This window comes from Somniosus microcephalus, chromosome 8 (assembly GCF_052327205.1).
Source record: "Somniosus microcephalus isolate GS21.2 chromosome 8, FLI_Smic_1.0, whole genome shotgun sequence".
NCBI lineage: Eukaryota > Metazoa > Chordata > Chondrichthyes > Squaliformes > Somniosidae > Somniosus > Somniosus microcephalus.
In genome coordinates, this window is record NC_140994.1 from 94480635 (window position 1) to 94501786 (window position 21152).

The following is a 21152-nucleotide window of genomic DNA, read 5'->3' on the forward strand; positions in this document are numbered from 1 at the left end:
TGCAGGTGCAGCAAGCAGTTAGGAAGGCAAATGGTATGTTGGCCTTCATTGCAAGAGGATTTGAGTACAGGAGCAAGGATGTCTTACGACAGTTACACAGGGCCTTGGTGAGACTACACCTGGAGTACTGTGTGCAGTCTTGGTCTCCTTACCTGAGAAAGAATATACTTGCCATAGAGGGAGTGCAGCGAGGGTTCACCAGACTGATTCCTGGGATGGCAGGACTGTCATATGAGGAGAGATTGGGTCAACTAGGCCTGTATTCACTAGAGTTTAGAAGAAAAGAGAGGGGATCTCATTGAAACGTACAAAATTCTGACAGGGCTAGACAGACTGGATGCAGGGAGGATGTTTCCCCTGGCTGGGAGGTCTAGAACGAGGGGTCATAGTCTCAGGGTACGGGGTAGGACATTTAGGACTGAGATGAGGAGAAATTTCTTCACTCAGAGGGTGGTGAACCTGTGAAATTCACTACCACAGGAGGCTGTGGAGTCCAAGTCACTGAATATATTTAGGAAGGAGATAGATAGATTTCTAGGCACAAAAGGCATCAAGGGGTATGGGGAGAGAGCGGGAATATGGTATTGAGATAGAGGATCATCATGATCATATTGAATGGCGGAGCAGGCACGAAAGCCCATTTGGCCTACTCTTGCTCCTATTTTTCTATGTTTCTATGAAATAGGAGCAGGAGTAGGCCATTTGGCCATTGAGCCTGCTCCACCATTCAATAAGATCATGGCTGATCTTCTACCTCATCTCCACTTTCCTGCACTATTCCCATATCCCTTGATTCCCTTAATATTCAAAAATCTATCGATCTCTGTCTTGAATATACTCAACGACTGAGCCTCCACAGCTCCTCTGGGGTAGAGAATTCCACAGGTTCACCACCTTCTGAGTGAAGAAATTTCTCCTCATCTCAGTCCTAAATGGACGACCACTTATTCTGAAACTGTGACCCCTGGTTCTAGACTCCCCAGCCAAGGTAACCATCTTCCCTGCATCTACCCTGTCAAGCCTTGTAAGAATTTTGCATGCTTCAATGAGATCACCTCTCATTCTGCTAAACTCCAGAGAATATAGGCCTAGTCTACTCAATCTCTCCTCATAGGACAATCCCCCCATCCCAGGAACCAGTTTGGTGAACCTTCGGTGCACTCCCTCAATGGCAAGTATATCCTTCCTTAGTTAAGGAGACCAAAACTGTACACAATACTCCAGGTGTGGCCTCACCAGGGCCCTATATAATTGCAGTAAGACGTCTTTCCTCTTATACTCAATTCCTCTTGTAATAAAGGCCAACATACCATTTGCTTTCCTAATTACTTGCTGTACCTGCATGTTAACTTTCAGTAATTCGTGTACAAGGACACCCAGGTCCCTCTGAACACCAATATATCCCAATCTCTCACCATTTAAAAAATACTTTGCTTTTCTATTTTTCCCACCAAAGAGGGTAAGTTCACATTTCTTCACATTATATTCCATTTGCCATGTTCTTGCCCACTCACTTAGCCTGTCTATATCCCCTGGAAGTCTCCTTGCATCCTCCTCACAACTTACATTCCCACCCAGCTTTGTATGATCAGCAAACTTGGATATATTACATTTGGTCCCCAAATCCAAATCATTGATGTAGATTGTGAATAGCTGAGGCCCAAGAACTGACCCTTGTGGTACTCCACTAGTTACAGCCTGCCAACCAGAAAATGACCCGTTTATTCCTACTGTCTGTTTTCTGTCCGTTAACCAATCCGCAATCCATGCCAATATATTACCCCCAATCCCATGAACCCAATCCCATGAGTGCTATTTTTGTTTAATAACCTCTTGTGTGGCACCTTATCGAATGCCTTCTGAAAATCCAAATACACCACATCCACTGGTTGCCCCTTCTCTATTCTGCTAGTTACAACCTCAAAAAACTCTAACACATTTGTCAAACATGATTTCCCTTTCATAAATCTGTATTGACTCTGCCCAATCCTATTATTATTTTCTAAGTGCCCTGTTACAACGTCCTTAATAATAGATTCTAGCATTTTCCCTACGACTGATGTTCAGAACGGGTTGTCCGCAAGCGCATCATCAGACTCAGCCTCCCCTAAACAAAACCCCAGATCCCCATTGCTCAACACTTCCCCACCTTTCCATCCCTCTGTCACAGAATATCACAGTGTCCTCTTGGCCACAATGCTGAAATGAAAGTCACCACAAAACAAACATTCCAAACAAAATTTATAAATGATTCAATCCGATAATACATAACAAAGTCAACTAATCCTTGTGCATTCCGTAAGTGCCTGTCTTCTGTGTGCCTTTGCCTGTCATAGTGCTGCTACGAAGTGCTACCTCAGTGGCTGTAGCATTGCTGGTGGAAGCTGTTGTGTCAGTACCTTTCTACCTAGACACAATTTAGGACTCAGAACTCAGAGATTCAAACATGAAGTGCTTTATTGGAAGGAAAGGAAGTTCTGGAAAGTTCCGAACAAAGAGAGCTAAACTTAACAGAGAACACCCAAACATTTATCTCCTGTGACAGCGCCACCACAGGTGGGAGGAGAACACAAAATACATAACATTTCCTCCCCTCTTAAATGGAACGTCCACATTATTCCTCAACAGGTAAGTTACTTTCAATGCACTCAACGAACCTAGGGTAGAGGTAGCCTGCCTCAAACCCTGACTTTACCCTGGGGTTTATTCTGCCCCAGTCTTGTGGGTAAGTCACTAAGCCTACAGATCCAAGCGTCTTGGAGGCCGCCGCTCTCTGACAGGATACCGGCGGTCATCGCTGGCTTCCACAGCAGTAGGCATTGACACAGGCCTGGATGGAGAAGGTGCCTGTGTCAGTCGAAAGTCAGGAGTTCGCACAGGTGGAACAGTCTCTTTGACTTCCTGTGTTGGAGAAGAGCAATGTGGCAAAGGATGCTGGTTTGCGGTATCATCCGGAAACAGGTCAGGCCAACCAGCCGTTGGAGCCTCTGTGGCTGTCTCTGCTCCTAGCAACAGTTGATCTGTGTGTCTTCTCCAGACGACGTCCTCAGCAGTCTCAACCGTGTAAGACACAGGGCCCATCTGCGCGATCACCGTAGCAGGAACCCATTTCGGTCCAGTGTTGTAGTTTCGAGCTAGGACGTGCTCTCCCGGATGAAACCGTCTCTCCTTGGCTCTTTCCTCTCTCTTTTCAACTTGAGCTTGTTGTTGACGATGGACAACCTGCTCTGCCCTTGGAGGTTTGAGTAAGTCAAAACTTGTCCGCAACTGCTTCTTCATCATGAGCGAAGCGGGGGAAGTTTTGGTTGTGGCATGCGGCTCGTTCCTGTGGGACAACAGGAAACTGTTCAGACGTTGGTGGATTGAGCCCTGACCTTGCGATGGCTTCAAGGCGTGCTTCAAAGTTTGCACAAACATTTCTGCCTGGCCGTTAGTAGAGGGATGATAGGGAGCAGACCTGATGTGTTGGACACCATTCACATGCAGGAAGGTTGCAAACTCCTGTGATACAAATTGTGGACCGTTGTCACTTACAAGTTGTTCCGGTGAGCCATAACGGCTGAACATCTCACCAAGTTTCTCAATTGTTTTCTCTGCCGTGGTAGACCTCATCACAGCGACCTCCGGCCACTTGCTACGAGCGTCTACAACCACCATAAACATCTTCTCTTCGAAAGGACCGGCGAAGTCCACATGTCCTCGCTGCCACACTTCTGCAGGCCAATCCCAGGGGTGTAGGTTTGCCAGCTGTGGAACATTCCGGACCCTTTGGCATGGGGAACATGTTTTGGCTTTCTCCTCATTATTCCCATCGAGACCTGGCCACCAGAAGTAGCATTTTGCCATTTCCTTCATCCGAACCATCCCACTGTGGCCTGTATGAAGTTGTTGCAGTATAGGTTCCCTCAGAGGTGGCAGAATGATGACACGGCGTCCCCAAAGAAGACAACCTGCCTGGACGGAGAGCTCATTTCTTTTTGAAACGTAAGGTTTCAAACTAGGAGAATCTCCTATAGCTCTCCCTCGAATGACATCATCCATTACCTCAGACAGGACTGGATCGTTGCGGGTGTACCTTCGCACCTGAACTGCAGTGACAGGTGCTTCCTCCACTTGTCTAAAGTAGAAGATGTCTATCTGACGAGGCTCTGGGGGAGTGACAGGCAAGGGAAGCCTTGAGAGACCGTCTGCGTTGCCGTGCAAGTCTGATTTGCGATATTTGATGTCGTATGTGTGTCCTGACAACAGTAAAGCCTACCTTTGCATCCTGCTTGCAGCAAGAGATGAAATTCCGGTGTGGGGCCCGAAGATTGAAGTCAATGGACGGTGGTCCGTCAGGAGTGTGAACCTTCTCCCAAACAGGTACTGATGAAATTTTCGAATTCCAAAAACGATTCCCAAGGCCTCGCGCTCGATCTGCGCATAGTTACTCTCGGCCTTGTTCAAGGTGCGTGATGCGAAGGCGATAGGTTTCTCTTCACCCGAAGGCATGATGTGGGATATGACTGCTCCCACACCATATGGTGATGCATCACATGCTAGCTGCACGGGTAGCTTTGGGTCGAAGTGTGTCAGGACCTCCGATTTCAGCAATGCTTTCTTTGCTTGGGCGAAAGCTTCGTTGCACAGTTCAGTCCATTTCCATGTTTTGCCTTGACATAGCAACTGATGTAATGGCTTCAGCAATGTTGCTAAGTCTGGAATAAACTTCCCATAGTAGTTAAGTAGCCCCAGAAATGAACGTAACTGGCTCACATTCTGGGGTGCTGGGGCCTCCACGATCGCCTTGACCTTTGACGGCGCCTTATGCAGGCCAGTAACGTCAATCACATGCCCCAGGTACTCAACTGAAGACGGAAAGAATTCACATTTGTCTTTACGAACTCTGAGTCCGTACTCTTTCAGTCGTTGTAGTGTCGCATCCAAGTTCAGAAGATGATCCTCCTCATTTGTCCCAGTGACAAGGATGTCGTCCAGGTAGCACTGGACTCCTGGCAGTCCACTCAAAATCTGATCCATTGCCCTATGGAATAGAGCAGGGGCCGACATAATTCCAAATGGAAGGCGTCAGTACCTGTATAGCCCCTTGTGTGTCACAATTGTCAGCAGCTCCTTTGATTTGTCATCAACATGCATTTGTAGATAAGCCTGGCATAAGTCTCTTTTGCTGAACTATTGCCCTCCGGCCAGGCCCGTAAAAAGATCATCAATAAGGGGAAGAGAGTACTGCTCCGCAGACAGCACCGGGTTAATAGTCACCTTAAAATCCCCGCAGATTCGAACAGATCCATCCTTTTTCAGGACAGGAACAATGGGTGTGGCCCATTTGCTCACGCTCACAGGCTCCAGGACTCCATTCTCGACTAAGGCCTCCAAGTTAGCCTCAACTTTTGGCCTAATTGCATAGGGTATAGGTCGGGCTTTGTGAAACTTCAGCTTGCTGTCAGCTTTAATGTCCAGTCTTACGCTGATCTTTATCATGCTCCCAAGTTCCCCATTGAAGAGTTCTGCATGTTTGTTTAACACTGCAGTCAGACCTGACTCCCCTTTTGACATCATGCGGACTGCAGGCCAGTCCAGCGTGATTTTCTCTAGCCACGCACATCCCAGTAGCGATGGGTAACTTCCCTTTACCACATTTAGTGGCAGTTTTGCAGTCTGTCCATTCAATTTAACTGTCACCTCAATGACGCCTCTCATGGCCACAGGTTCGCCGGTATACGTCTTTAGCACAATGTTTGTTGGCTGAAGGGTAAGATGCTTCAGCATTTTGTTGTAGAGTGTCTGAAACAAGGGACACTGCCGTGCCTGTGTCCACCTCCATCCGCACTGATTGTCCCTCCACCAGTGGTGACACACAGTAGCCATTTGAATCACCTGCAACCGTCAGTATGTGCACCTCTTCCTCCTCAGAGGTGTCGCTCCCCTCTGTTTTGCTTGTTCCATCATACTGCACTGAATGAACACTCTTTTTCCTCTCTTGTCCAAATACAGACATTTTGCTTCCATGCTTCCCAGCTCTGTCTGTTCTTTTTTTTACCTCTACAGGCGCGTTGAATGTGACCCTTTTTGCCACAATTTCGGCATTCCAGCTCCGTAAACCAGCAGTCATTAGTGTGATGGCCCGTTTTCCCACAACGGTAACATGTGCCGTTCCGCACACCTTTAGGCTCAGACGACACCTTGTGAACTCTCCCTGTTGAACTCAACTGGTGAGCCTCCTTTTCCGCCATCTCCATGGAGACACTAACTTCAATGGCCTTTTCAAGAGTAAGGTTGTCCTTAGTAAGAAGGCGCTTCTGTGTGGCTGCATTTGCAGACCACACACAAGTCTGTCTCTAATGGTGTCATTCAGCACCTCCTTGAACTGGCAGTGTTCCGACAACCTTTTTAAAGCAGCAATAAACATCGTCACTGATTCCCCCTCCTCTTGATTCCGTTTATGAAATCTAAATCTCTCAGCAATAACCAGAGGTTTTGGTGAAAAATGTGCTCCAAAAATTTCCACCAGTTGCTTATATGTTTTAGTTCCTGGCTTATCTGGTTGCACGAGGCTGCGAAGTAAATTGAATGTCTTCGGCCCGATTACACTCAAAAAGGTAGGCACGATCTTTTCATTTGCCACCGCATTCACCAATACAAAATAGTCAAAACGTTCTGTATAAGCGCTCCATTGCTCCACATTTTCATCAAAATCACCGATGTTTCCTAATATAGTAGCCATCTCACGTTTCAAATTAAATTTTCTGTTTACTCACTGCACCCGTAACGTACGCAGATTCGTCCGCTCCTCGTTGCCACTTGTTGTGTTGGTACCTTTCTACCTGGTCACAATTTAAGACTCAGACCTCAGAGATTCAAACATGAAGTCCTTTATTGGAAGGAAAGGAAGTTCTGGCAAGTTCCGAACAAAGAGAGCTAAACTTAACAGAGAACACCCAACCATTTATCTCCTGTGACAGCGCCACCACAGGTGGGAGGAGAACACACAATACATAACAGAAGCTTGCTGACTTTCAGTGGGGGAGACTGCAGATGGCCTTGCAGGATGACCTCGAGTAGCTCTGGGCCTAGAAGGCCCAGCTGTATACTGCACCACCTTGGCATGGGTAGCAGCTGTCTGGGCTGGCTGGCTGACAGGCAACAGCAAGGGCACTGGCGGAGTGGCGGTGGTGGTGGTACGAATGCTGCCATCCTGATAGAGGACAGCAGTTTCATGCTCTATGAAGCCACTGACACTCCCCTGGGGTGGCGCTTCAGCAATCCTGGTAATCTGTTGGAAGGCAGATTGCTGGACTGCAGTGACACCCTGCAAGCCCCTTTCCACACTTGTAAACACAGCCACGATGGCAGCAAGCTGAGACTGCATGCAAGCAGTCCGAGCTTATGTGGCAGCAAGCTGAGCTTGCATGTCAGAAGTCTGAGCTTCCACTGCAGCACTCAGATGTTGGGTCACTTCTGCTTGTGCCGCAATGGAAGCTGCAACATTGCCCATCAGACGCTGCGTCATGGTTGGGTCCACAAGTGCTCTAATGGCCTTCCATTCTGAAAATCATGGGTTCCAATCTCTGAGTAAAACCCTGAGCAAGGTTGGAGCTGGACTCCTCCATGCTCCTTGACAGTGACAACAGGCTGTCTGGCAGGCCTACCAGTGCACCAAGTATTTCTGTGTGAATGCCCATCACTCTTCTTCTGAAGGCCGCCCCATCAAATTCCTCATCTGAGTCCCCTGCAGCAGAACTCGTGTGCGACCTCGCCCTCCGGGGAGCTGGCACCTGCGTTACCCTTTCCCCCGGCCTGGCTGCAGGCCACTCATGTCCGGTGACTCACCATGTGCAGATCCCGCCTCTATACTACCCTCTAAAGTACGCGCAGTGTCATTTTCTGAGCTGGTGCCTGCGAGTGTGAGATCGAATGATGGTGTCTCTTCTTCTCCATCACTCTCCTCTTGCTCTTCCTGCACTGGCTGGGAAGTTTGGAGTTCTTGGTGTTGTGTATGTAATATGTGTGCTACTTTGAACCTATGGACAGGACTGCACTACTTGTAGGGCGTAGTGATACGCAGTACCACTCCTGGCCATAGGGGTATAAATAGTACTGTGGGTACTGATCTCCCCTCAGTTCCCGCCTGTGGGCATGAAGTAAAGACCTACGTATAGTCCCTACCTCCAACCAGTAAAGACCTGTTTGAGTTATACGTTTAAGTCTTTGTGTTAATTGTTCAATACAATACACATACTTAACACTGGCGACGAGTCAGGTTCTTACCCTGCGGCAGTTGAAGAGAGGTTTCAAACATCATCACCCCACTAGAAGCGACAGGCTTTAGGACTCTGAAGCCTCCATCAGCGACTGAGCACTGGAGTGCAGCAGCCATCCTGACAGCTTCCAGCGACTGACAGAAGTCTTTCTGCAGTTTCCTTGTTCAACCTAGGTGGTGGGGTAAGCCGTGCAGCGTTGGCTGCAAAGACAGGGCTGGGGAAGTTGGAGAAGATAAGGGCGATCGCAATCCCTGATAAGAGCCGCGGTGAAACGCGCGAGCGGGTAAGCCAGAGCCCGGGAGGGAGCGAGCAAGAGCCGCTTCGGTCGGGCGCCACTTCGCGATCCAGCGATCGCATCCACTGATAAGGGCCGCACTCGGGCGATCGCGGCGAAGATAAGGGCCGCACTCGGGGGCTGAAGGGAGACGGCGTCGGGGGACGGGTGAAGACCGCCAAGTGTGGGAAAACCGCCATTTTGTGGGCGGAGGACGACGGCAAGAGCGGGAAGCCGCCATCTTTGATAACAAGTAAACAAAATAAAATCTGAGAAATTGCAAATCTACAATGCCTAAACACGGGAATATTAACACCTTTGATAGTGACCTCGAAGATTGGGCCATATATGTTGAAAGAGTAAAATATTATTGTAAGGCCAATAAAATTCATGACCAAGATAAAGCTCTAACATTATTAAATTTAATGGGTGCGAAGACATACGGGCAATTGAAACACCTGTTATCACCAGATGAACCGGCAGATAAGACGTTCGATGAGATTGTTACTGTCCTGAAAGATCATCTAAACCCCACGCCGCTGATGCTAGCGGAACGATTTAAATTTTACGACAGAAGGCAGCTACAGCATGAAAGCAATGCTGAATATTTGCTGGAATTGCGTAAATTAGCGAAATATTGCCAGTTTGGAACGGGACTGACAGATGCACTACGAGACAAATTTGTGTGTGGTTTATTTAAACAGGATACACAAAAGCGACTGCTCGAGGAGAATGAGCTGACGCTTGAGAAGGCGGTCACTATGGCAGCAGCACACGAAGCCGCAGCGAGAGGCACGGCAGTAATGCAGCTACGGTCACCGGAGCTCAGTGCACACAAATTGGGTGTGAGTTCTGGCAAATGTTATCGTTGTGGAAAGACAACGCATGATCAGAACCAGTGTTGGTTTAAAAACCAAGAATGTAGAACTTGTGGTAGGCTTGGACATATAGCTAGAGTATGCAGGTCAGGGAAGAAGACCAGCAACAAGAAGTCACCGCAAGGAAAATACGCAAAGGTACACAAGGTGACCGAACAGGAGTCCGATTCAGACGCTAGCAGTAATGAACTGGCTAGCTTAAGCTGTAATGAACTGGCTAGCTTAAGAGTACCCAACGCTGGTAAGGGTGCAGACCTCCAGACAATTTGGGTCACTCTTCAGATAGAAGGAGTCCAAGTAAAACTGGAATTGGACACTGGATCGGCATTGACAGTCATAAATAAGAAAGATTACGGAAAGTTATTCCAACATATTCCCCTACAGGATACGGGGATTATATTGAAAACATACACGGGGCAAAGAGTGTACCCCATCGGGAAAATAGAGGTTGCAGTGGTCCACAAGGGCGAAGACAGTCAAATAATGGACTTATATGTGATATCTGAAGGAGGTTCTCCACTACTAGGACGGGAGTGGATTAGGAAAATGAATATGGACTGGCATTTCCTACAAACAATAACGAGTGAGAACTCGGTGAAGATAGTCGGCCCAGACTCTGGAACGGATGATGGTAAGCCCAACTCAGGTGCAAAAGACAAAGTTTCAGCACAGAATTCCACTGAGCAACAACAATATAGTTTAACTGTGGATTCTGAGTCTGGCAAGTCTACTGATGTGCCCATTTCTGAGGGACACCGGGCTCGAACTCAACTCCATTTCAAACTACAACAGCAATTAGAACAAATGCTTCGCCGTTTTGAGCAAGCGTTGAATGCAACGAAAGAGTTCTTTGATATAGAGTTGGAGAATCTGGAAAGACAACAGAAGCAGCTGATGGAGAAAATGGAGCAGGAGCACACAAAACGTCTGATGTCAGAGGAGTTAACGGTCAGCCAACTCCTGCATATGCTGAAGGACAGGACTCTGAAATGGGAAAAACTTGAACACGAACTTCAATATTCAAACGAAAGGGGTTCGGAGCTCTCAAAGGTTATTGGAAGAGCTGAGGTGGCAACACAGACTGAGATGACTGCAACAGAGCAGCCCTTGGATGCCAAAAGTACGCTGACTCACGTCAACGTAGAACAACAGACCGCTGAAACAGCTGCTCCGGTAGAGGGATTGAATAGTCCGATCAATCAATCTCCAAAAGAAGTTGAAGTAGTAAAATCTCAAATGAGGTCATTAGTAAACGACTTGCTGAAAGCCCAGAAAAAGCTGGATGAAGAGGTACGCATGAAGAAGTCTCTTCAGGAAAGATGTCTGGACTTGGAACAAAAGCTGGCTAACGCCCAGCTGGGTATGGAGGAAATAGAAGACCCTCTCGCTGGCCTAGATCAGGACGACACCGAATATTACTATGTCCTGTCCTGCCCAACTTGTAACTTCGACTCCCACCATACAGAAATCATGGAGGAGCACCGAAAGTCTACGGAACATCGGGAGAAGGTGGCTCTACTACGGAAAAAGGAGGAAGAGAAGGAGGAACTGCGCATGCAGCTGGCAGCTGACAGTGGAGCCCAGAGAGTCTCCAAGAAGCAGAAAAGGAAAAGTCGAAACAGAAGATGACCCATCTGAACCATTATTACCTCTATCAGATCACACACGTGGTCCCTCCGAACGGAGCCAATTCAGTTCGGAAGTTCAAACTGTTAAATCCATGGAAGGACTATTGAATGAGTCACTCCAGCAACGTGAACCGACTACACCACAGAGATTGAATCTGTGAACTGTTTTCCGCAGAGACTGAATCTGTGATCTGTTTTGACATGAAGTTATCTATGTATCTATGTTATTCTGTTATGTAAACCTGAAGTTATATATGTATATATGTTATTACGTTATGTTAAATGGGGAGATGACTGTAAAGCTAGGAAGGGAGGAATGTTGTGTATGTAATATGTGTGCTACTTTGAACCTATGGACAGGACTGCACTACTTGTAGGGCGTAGTGATACGCAGTACCACTCCTGGCCATAGGGGTATAAATAGTACTGTGGGTACTGATCTCCCCTCAGTTCCCGCCTGTGGGCATGAAGTAAAGACCTACGTATAGTCCCTACCTCCAACCAGTAAAGACCTGTTTGAGTTATACGTTTAAGTCTTTGTGTTAATTGTTCAATACAATACACATACTTAACACTTGGGTATCTGAAAGAAGAAAGACACAAGGGTAGGGTTGTAGTGAGTGGAGGAGGGGAAAGCAAGATATGCATGCTAATACCATCAGCAGCGTGTAAGTGCAAAGAGATTGTGGGATGAGGGGGAAGTGGGATGTGAGAAGGAGGATTAGGTATGAACATAATGTCATCATCAATGGTTTCAGTCTTGCCGATCACCACAGCCTCAGTGTCGGCCGCTCCAATAACGCCGAGCAGAGTCTCCTCCAGCTGGGTCAGGTTATGCAGCCGTGCCTGTCCCCCGCCAGTTAACGGCTCCTGTCTGCTGTTATGCGTCACCTTGGCCTGCAAGAGAAAGGGAAGTGTGTCAGTGACTGTGGTGCAATGTGTTTGGGTGATAACTGGCAATGTGTGCAAGGTGTGAGATGTGAGATGTGGGTGTGACGCTTGTAGCATTGGTAAGTGTACGAGAGTGAGGTGAAGCTGTGATTGTGAGGTATGAGTCGTGAGTGATAGAGATTGTTGGTAGGTGAGTGATGGGGGTGTGGTGCATTGAGCAGTATGTGAGGCTAGTAATGCAGTTGGTGGGATATGGCATTTGAAAATGCATTCACTGACCTTGACCACTCATGTGAGGTCATTAAACATCTTTCAGCATTAAATCCAGTTCCTCAGGGCAAAACTGCTGTCACTGGTCACTTCAGCTATTTGCTCTCACTGTCTTCTTACAGTGAGTCTGGAGGGCCTCCTGGCCCCTTGCGGGTAGAGGACCCGTCTCGTCCGTTCAACCCTCTGCACTAAGACCTCCAGTGCTGCGTCTGAGAACCAAGATGCCCTTTCCTTGCCCTGTTGAGCCATAACTGCCTGACAGTTGCCTTGATAACAAGTAGCCTAACAACAAGCTTCGCCACAGAGCTTGGAGACAGAGCTGGGTGAATCGTAATCGGAGTGCATCCCAAGCAGAGTGGAAGTATTTGATGATAGTAATAATTCAGTGGAGAGGAGGAAGGCGGTTTCTCATGTCCAACTCAAAAGGAGGAGTGGAACCACAGAACCCGAGGACTCTCAGTTAAGTATCTAGAAACATAGGAGATAGGAGCAGGAGTAGGCCATTCGGCACCGCGAGCCTGTTCCGCCATTTAATGAGATCATGGCTGATCATCCAAATTCAGTACCCTGTCCCTGCTTTCTCCCCATATCCCTTGATCCCTTTAGCCTTAAGAAATATATCTAACTCCTCCTTGAATATATTTAATGAATTGGCCTCAACTGCCTTGTGTGGTAGAGAATTCCACAGGTTCACCACTCTCTGGGTGAAGAAATTCCTCCTCATCTCAGTCCTAAATGGCTTACCCCTTATCCTTAGACTGTGACCCCTGGTTCTGGACTCCCCGACCATCGGAAACATCCTTCCTGCATCTAGTCTGACCAGTCCTGTCAGAATGTTATAAGTTTCAATGAGATCCCCTCTCATTCTTCTAAACTCTAGCGAATATAAGACTAATCGACCCAATCTCTCCTCATACGTCATTTCTGCCATCCCAGGTATTAGTCTGGTGAATCTTTGCTGCACTCCCTCCATGGCAAGAACATCCTTTCTCAGATAAGGTGACCAAAACTGCACACAATACTCAAGGTGTGGTCTCACCAAGGCCCTGTACAACTGCAGCAAGACATCCTTGCTCCTGTACTTGTATCCTCTCGCTATGAAGGCCAACATACCATTTGTCTTCTTAACCACCTGCTGCATCTGCATGCTTACCTTTAGCGACTGGTGCACAAGGACACCCAGGTCTCGTTGCACTTCCCCTTTTCCCAATCTATTGCTGTTCAGATAATAATCTGTCTTCCTGTTTTTGCCACCGAAATGGATAACCTCGCATTTATCTACATTGGGCAGATGCATGGCAAATGCAGTATAATAACCCAACCTATCCAAATCATACTGAAGTTTCTCTGCATCCTCCTCACAACACACACACCCACCCAGCTTTGTGTCGTCTACAAGCTTGGACATATTACATTTAGTTCCCTCGTCTAGATCATTTAAATATATTGTAAATAGCTGGGGTCCTAGCACCGATCCCTTCAGTACCCCACTAATCACTGCCTGCCACTCGGAAAAAGACCCGTTTATTCCAACTCTTTGCATCCTGTCTGCCAACCAGTTCTCTATCCAAGACAGTACCTTACCCCAAATCCCATGTGCTTTAACTTTGCATGCTAATCTCTTATGCAGGGCCTTATCAAAAGCCTTCTGAAAGCCCAAATACACTACATTCACTGGTTCTCCCTTATCTATTCTACCAGTTACATCCTCAAAAAATTCCAGTAGAATAGTCAAGCATGATTTACCTTTTGTAAATCCATGTTGACTTTGTCCAATCCTGTCACTGTTTTCCAAGTGCTCTGCTATTACATCTTTTATAATGGACTCTAGCATTTTCTCCACTACCAATGTCAGACTTACCGGTCTATAATTCCCCATTTTCTCTGTACCACCTTTTTTAAACAGTGAGGTTACATTAGTTATCCTCCAATCCATGGGAACTGTTCCAGAGTCTATAGAATTTTGGAAGATGACCAGCAATGCATCTACTATTTCTAGGGCCACTTCCTTAAGTACCCTAGGATGCAGACCATCAGGCCCTGGGGATTTATCGGCCTTCAATCCCATCAATTTCCCTAACACCATTTCCCTACAAATACTGATTTCATTCAATTCCTCCCTCTCATTAGACCCTATGTTCTCTGACATCTCTGGGAGGTTATTTGTGTCCTCCTTTGTGAAGACAGAACCAAAGTATGTATTTAATTGGTCTGCCATTTCTTTGTTCCCCATTATAAATTCCCCTGATTCTGACTGCAAGGGACCTACGCTTGACTTCACCAATCTTTTTCTCTTCACATATCAATAGAAGCTTTTACAGTCAGTTTTTATGTTCCCTGCAAGCTTACTCTCATAATCTATCTTCCCCCTCTTAATTAATCCCTTTGTCCCCCTTATATTTAGGTTCTTTGCTTTTAGTATCTCAGTGGTTCTTGTTAAGCTTGAGTAAATAATTTTGTCTTGTTTTTCTCTAAGTTAGGGCAGTGGGTTAAACTAAGAAGTTTAGTTAGTAGTCTAATAAATAGAAGCATGGCAGGGCAGCTCAGTCCTGTCAAATGCACATCCTGTGCCATGTGGGAAATTCAGGATGCTTTTGGTGTCCTGGACAACCACATGTGCAGGAAGTGTCGTCAGCTGGAGGAGCTCGAGCTCCGGGTTTCAGAGCTTTAACAGCGGCTGGCATCCGCGAGGCAGAGTGCTACATGGATAGCATGTTTCAGGAGGTGGTCACCCCGCAGCTTAAGAGACTCCCGGTGCCACTCGCTAGTGAGTACAGAAATAGGAGGATAGAGCAGATCAATGCATGGCTGGAAAGATGGTGCAGGAGAGAGGGCTTTAGATTCCTGAGGTATTGGGACCAGTTCTGGGGGAGGTGGGACCTGTCCAAGCCAGACAGGTTGCGCCTCAACAGGGATGGGACCAATATCCTCTCAGGGGAGGTTGCAAGTGCTGTTTGGGAGAGTTTAAACTAGCTTGGCAGGGAGATGGGAACCTGAGCATAGATTCAGAAGGGAGAAAAACAAAGCTGGAAATGGAAGGTAGAAAATTAGTAAGTGTGTTTGGAAGGCAGAGGAAACAATGGCTAGAAAACAGACAACAAAGTGGTTTGGCAGTGCTTAATGGTATATACTTCACGGCAAGGAAACTAGTGAATAAGGCAGATGAGCTAAGGGCACAGATAGACATGTGGAAGTATGATATCATAGCTATTACTGAAATATGGCTGATAGACGGGCAGGAATGGCAGCTCATCATTCCTGGTTACAGGGTTTTCAGGCGAGATAGAGAGGGAGATAAAAAAGGAGGGGATGTCGCAATATTGGTTAAAAAAACAATTACAGATTTAAGGAGGGATGATATGTTAGAAGAATCATTAAATGAGGCTATATGGGTTGAACTGAAGAATAAAAAAGGGGAAATCACACTGCTGGGAGTGTACTATAGACACCCAAATAGTCAGAGGGAGATAGAAGAGGAAATATGTAGGCAAATTTCTGAGACGTGCAAAAACAATAGGGCAGTAATAGTAGGGGATTTCAACTACCCTAATATTAACCAGGATAGAATCAGTGTACAGTAAAAGGTATAGACAGTGCAGAATTCTTAAAATATATTCAGCAGAACTTTTTTAGTCAGTACGTAGTAAGCCCAACAAGAGAGGGGTCAGTTCTGGACTTGGTTACAGGAAATGAAGCTGGGCAGGTCAAAGGGGTATCAGTGGCAGAGTATTTTGGTGGTAGTGATCATAATTTAGTTAGATTTAGTGTAGTTATGGAAAAGGACAAAGATAGACCAGGAGTAAAAGTTTTCAATTGGGGAAAGGCCAATTTTACTAAGCTGAGATGTGATTTAGCAAAAGTGGACTGGAAACAGCTACCTGAGGGTAAATCAATGTCAGAGCAGTGGGAGGTATTAAAGGAGGAGATAGTGAGGGAGAAAATACATTCCCACAAAGAAAAAGGGTGGGACTCTCAAATCTAGAGCCCCCTGAATGTCAAGGGGTATACAGGGTAGGATAAGGCAAAAAAAAGGAAGCTTATGTCAGATACCAAGAGCTAAATATTGCAGAAAGCCCAGAGGAGTATAGAAAGTAGAGGGGTGAAACTAAAAAAGAAATTAGGAAAGCAAAGAGAGGGCACAAAAAATATTGGTAAGTAAAATCAAGGAAAATCCAACAATGTTTTATAAATACATAAAGAGCAAGAGGATAACTAAAGAAAGAATAGGGCCTATTAGAGACCAAAAAGGTAACCTTTGTGTTGAGGCAGAAGACATGGGTATGATTCTTAATGAATACTTTGCGTCTGTCTTCACAAAAGAGAGGGACAATGTAGACATTATAGTTAAGGAGGAGGAGTGTGAAATATTAGATGAGATAAATATAGTGAGAGAGGAAATATTAAGGGGTTTAGCATCTTTGAAAGGCGATAAGTCACCAGGCCTGGGTGAAATGTATCCCAGGCTGTTAAGAGAAGCAAGGGAGGAAATAGTGGAGGCTCTGACCATCATTTTCCAATCCTCTCTGGCTACAGGTGTGGTGATTGAGGACTGCAAACGTTATAACTTTGTTTAAAATGAGAGAAAAGGATATACTGAGTAATTACAGGCTAGTCAGCCTAACCTGGAGGGTGGGCAAAGTATTGGAAAAAATTCTGAGGGACAGTATAAATCGTCATTTTGAAAGGCATAGATTAATTAAGGGAAGGTCATGTCTGACTAATTTGATGGAATTTTTTGAGGAAGTGACGAAGAGGATCGATGAGGGTAGCACATTTGATGTAGTCTACATGGATTTTAGCAAGGCTTTTGACAAGGTCCCACATGGCAAACTGGTTAGAAAATAAAAGCCCATGAGATCCAAGGGAAAGTAGCAAGTTGGATCCAAAATTGGGGTTAGTGGCAGATAGCAAAGGGTAATTGTTGACGGGTGTTTTTGTGACTGGTGTTTCCAGTGGGCTTCTTCAGGGCTCAGTACTAGGTCCCTTGCTTTTTGTAGTATATATCAATGATTTAGACTTCTATGTAGGGGGCATGATTAAGAAGTTTGCAGATGATACAAAAATTGGCCATGTGGTTGATAGTGAGGAAGAAAGCTGTAGACTGTAGGAAGATGTTAATGGACTATTGGGCAGAATTGTGGCAAATGGAATTCAATCCAGAGAAGTGTGAGATAATGCATTTGGGCAGGGCTAACAAGGCAAGGGAACACACAATAAATGGTAGGATACTGAGAAGTGTAGAGGAACAGAGGGACCTTGGAGTACATGTCCACAGATCCCTGAAGGTAGCAGAACAAGTAGATAAGGTGGTTATGAAGGCATATGGGATACTTTCCTTTATTAGCTGAGGCATAGAATATAAGAACAGGGAGGTTATGCTGGAAATGTATAAAACACTAATTAAGGCACAGTTAGAGTACTGCATAAAGTTTTGGTCACCATATTACAAGAAAGATGTGATTGCACTAGACAGGGTACAGAGGAGATTTACAAGGATGTTGCCAATACCGGAGAATTTTAGCTATGAGGAATGATTGGATAGGCTGGGGTTGTTTTCTTTGGAACAGAGGAGGCTAAGAGGTGTATAAAATTATGAGGGGCCTAGATAGAGTGGATAGGAAGGACCTATTTCCCTTAGCAGAGAGGTCAATAATCGAGGCGGCATAGATTTAAAGTAATTGGTAGAAGGGTTAGAGGGGAGTTAAGGAGAACTTGTTTCACCCAGAGGGTGGTGGGGGTCTGGAACTCACTGCCTGAAAGGGTGATAGAGGCAGAAACCCTCATCACATTTAATAAGTACTTGGATATGCACTTGAAGTGCCATAACCCACTGGGCTATGGACCAAGAGCTGGAAAATGAGATTAGGCTGGATAGCTCTTTTTCAGCTGGCACAGACACGATGGGCTAAATGGCCTCTTTGTGCTGTAAATTTCTATGATTCTACAATGAGGTGCTGAATTCAGAATGCACCTCCCTTTTAGTAAGTGCAGACTGTTTAAAACTGGAGCTAGCTTTAAATAGAACTCACCTCCTATAAACTTGGGCCCCCTGCTGAGTACTCAGCCACTCAGCAGTGCTCTCAGCACTGGGCTGAATGCATTAATCATGTTAATTAGCAGGCAGCATGAATGTCGCGTGCTGCCTGCAATACTTTCAATGGGCGTGGGCAGATCGCACGTCATGATCCCTGCGCCCGTTTTCAGGCCTACTCCAATTTTTAGCCCTGTCTCCTTCCATATGAGCCACCATGTTCATATCGCACTATTTATTTCTCAATACTGGTGTAATTGTTGATAATAAGCATCTGCAGCTGCAATAATAGTGCCAAACATTAATTTCCTTATTATGACTTATCTTATTTTAACCTGATTGTTCAGTAGTTTTGGAAGGGGGGCATGGCAACATTTTTGCTTCAGTGCGGCATATAATCCTCCCAGAGTGGGATTCCTAGAAGGACCCCCATCATTAGTAACTAAAAGCACTTTAAAATCCTTCATGGTCAAAAATCTCACAAGTTAATTGCAAGAAAATTGTCTCCAAAAGCTCTATACAGACGAATAAGGTAGACGATTTAACAGTGCAAATAGATGTAAACGGATACAATATAATTGCGATTACGGAGACATGGCTGCAGGGTGACCAATGCTGGGAGCTGAATGTCCAAGGATATTCTATATTTAGGAAGAACAGGCAAAAAGGAAAAGGAGGTGGGGTGGCGTTGTTGGTAAAGGATGAAATCAGAGCAATAGTGAGAAAGGATATTGGCTCAGAAAATCAAGATGTAGAATCAGTATGGGTGGAACTAAGAAGCACCAAGGGGCAAATAACATTGGTGGGAGTTGTCTATAGGCCACCAAACAGTATTGGTAATGTAGGGGATGGCATCAAACAGGAAATTAGAGATGCATGTAACAAGGATACTACAGTAATCATGGGTGACTTTAATCTATATATAGACTGGCCAAACCAAATTAGCAATAATACTGTGGAGGATGAATTCCTGGAGTGTGTACAAGATGTTTTTTTAGACCAGTACGTTGAGGAACCAACTGGGGAATAGGCTATCCTAGATTGGGTATTGTGCAATGAGAAGGAGTTAATTAATAATCTTGTTGTGCGGGATCCTTTAGGGAAGAGTGACCATAACATGATAGAATTCTTCATTAAGATGAAAAGTGAAGAAGTCCAATCCAAAACTAGGGTACTAAAGCTAAACAAAGGAAACTACGAAGGTATGAGGAGTGAGCTGGCTATGATAGATTAGGGAGCTTCATTAAAAGGCATGACGGTAGATAGACAATGGCTAACATTTAAGGAATGAATGCATGAATTGCAACAGTTATACATTCCTTTCTGGCACAAAAACACAAAAGAAAAAGCGGCCCAACCATGGCTAACAAAAGAAATTAAGGATAGTATTAGATCCAAAGAGGAGTCATATAAAGTTGCCAGAAAAAGTAGCAAGCCTGAAGATTGGGAGCAGTTTAGAGTTCAGCAAAAAAGGTGAGTAAACTTGCAAGGAACATAAAAGCGGACTGTAAAAGCTTCTACAAGTATGTAAAAAGAAAAAGATTAGTGAAGACAAATGTAGGTCCCTTACAGTCAGAAATGGGAGAATTTATAATGGGGAACAAGGAAATGGCAAAGCAATTAAACAAATACTTTGGTTCTGTCTTCACGGATAACTTCCCAAAAATGCTAGGGAATCAAGGGTCTAATGAGAAGGAGGAATTAAAGGAAATTAGTATTAGTAAAAAAATAGGGCTGGAGAAATTAATGCGAATGAAAGTCGATAAATCTCCAGGGCCTGATAATCTGCATCCCAGAGTACTAAAAGAGGTAGCCATGGAAATAATGGATGCATTGATTGTCATCTTCCAAAATTCTATAGATTATGGAACAGTTCCTGCAGATAGGAGGGTGGCAAATGTAACACCACTTTTTTAAAAAGGAGGGAGAGAGAAAACAGGGAACTACAGACCGGTTAGCCTAACATCAGTAGTAGGGAAAATGCTAGATCTATTATAAAGGATGGGATAACAGGACACTTAGAAAATATCAACGGGATTAGACAAAGTCAACATGGATTTATGAAAGGGAAATCATGTTTGACAAACCTACTGGAGTATTTTGAGGATGTAACTGGTAGAATAGAAAAGGGAGAACCAGTGGAAATGGTGTATTTGGATTTTCAGGAAGGCCTTTGATAAAGTCCCACATAAGAGGTTAGTGTGCAAAATTAAAGCACATGGGATTGGGGGTAATATACTGGCATGGATTGAAAATTGGTTAACAGACAGGAAACAGAGAGTAGGAATAAATGGGTCTTTTTCACAGTGGCAGGCAGTGACTAGTGGGGTAACGCAGGGATCAGTGCTTGGGCCCCAGCTATTCACAATATATATCAATGATTTGGATGAGGGAACCAAATGTAATATTTCCAAGTTTGCTGACGACACGAAACTAGGTGGGATTGTGAGTTGTGAGGAGGATGCAAAGAGGCTTGAAGGTGATTTCGGCAAGTTGAGTGAGTGGGCAAATACATGGCAGATGCAGTATAACGTGGATAAATGTGAAGTTACCCACTTCGGTAGGAAAAACAGAAAGGCAGGGCATTATTTAAATGGTGACAGATTGGGAAATGTTGATGTACAAAGGGACCTGGGTGTCCTTGTACACCAGTCACTGAAAGCAAACATCCAGGTGCAGCAAGCAGCTAGGAAGGCAAATGGTATGTTAGCCTTCACTGCAAGAGGATTTGAGTACAGGAGCAAGGATGTCTTACGACAGTTATACAGGGCCTTGGTGAGACCACACCTGGAGTACTGTGTGCAGTCTTGGTCTCCTTACCTAAGAAAGAATATACTTGCCATAGAGGGAGTGCAGCGAGGGTTCACCAGACTGATTCCTGGGATGGCAGGACTGTCATATGAGGAGAGATTGGGTCGA

At 45.4% G+C, this 21152-nt stretch overlaps 1 pseudogene; it reads left to right on the plus strand.

Annotated features, from left to right (window-relative positions):
- Window positions 1–19613, plus strand: part of LOC147113703 (uncharacterized) — a 96894-nt pseudogene extending 77281 nt beyond the window's left edge.
- The last annotated feature ends 1539 nt before the right edge of the window (window positions 19614–21152 follow it).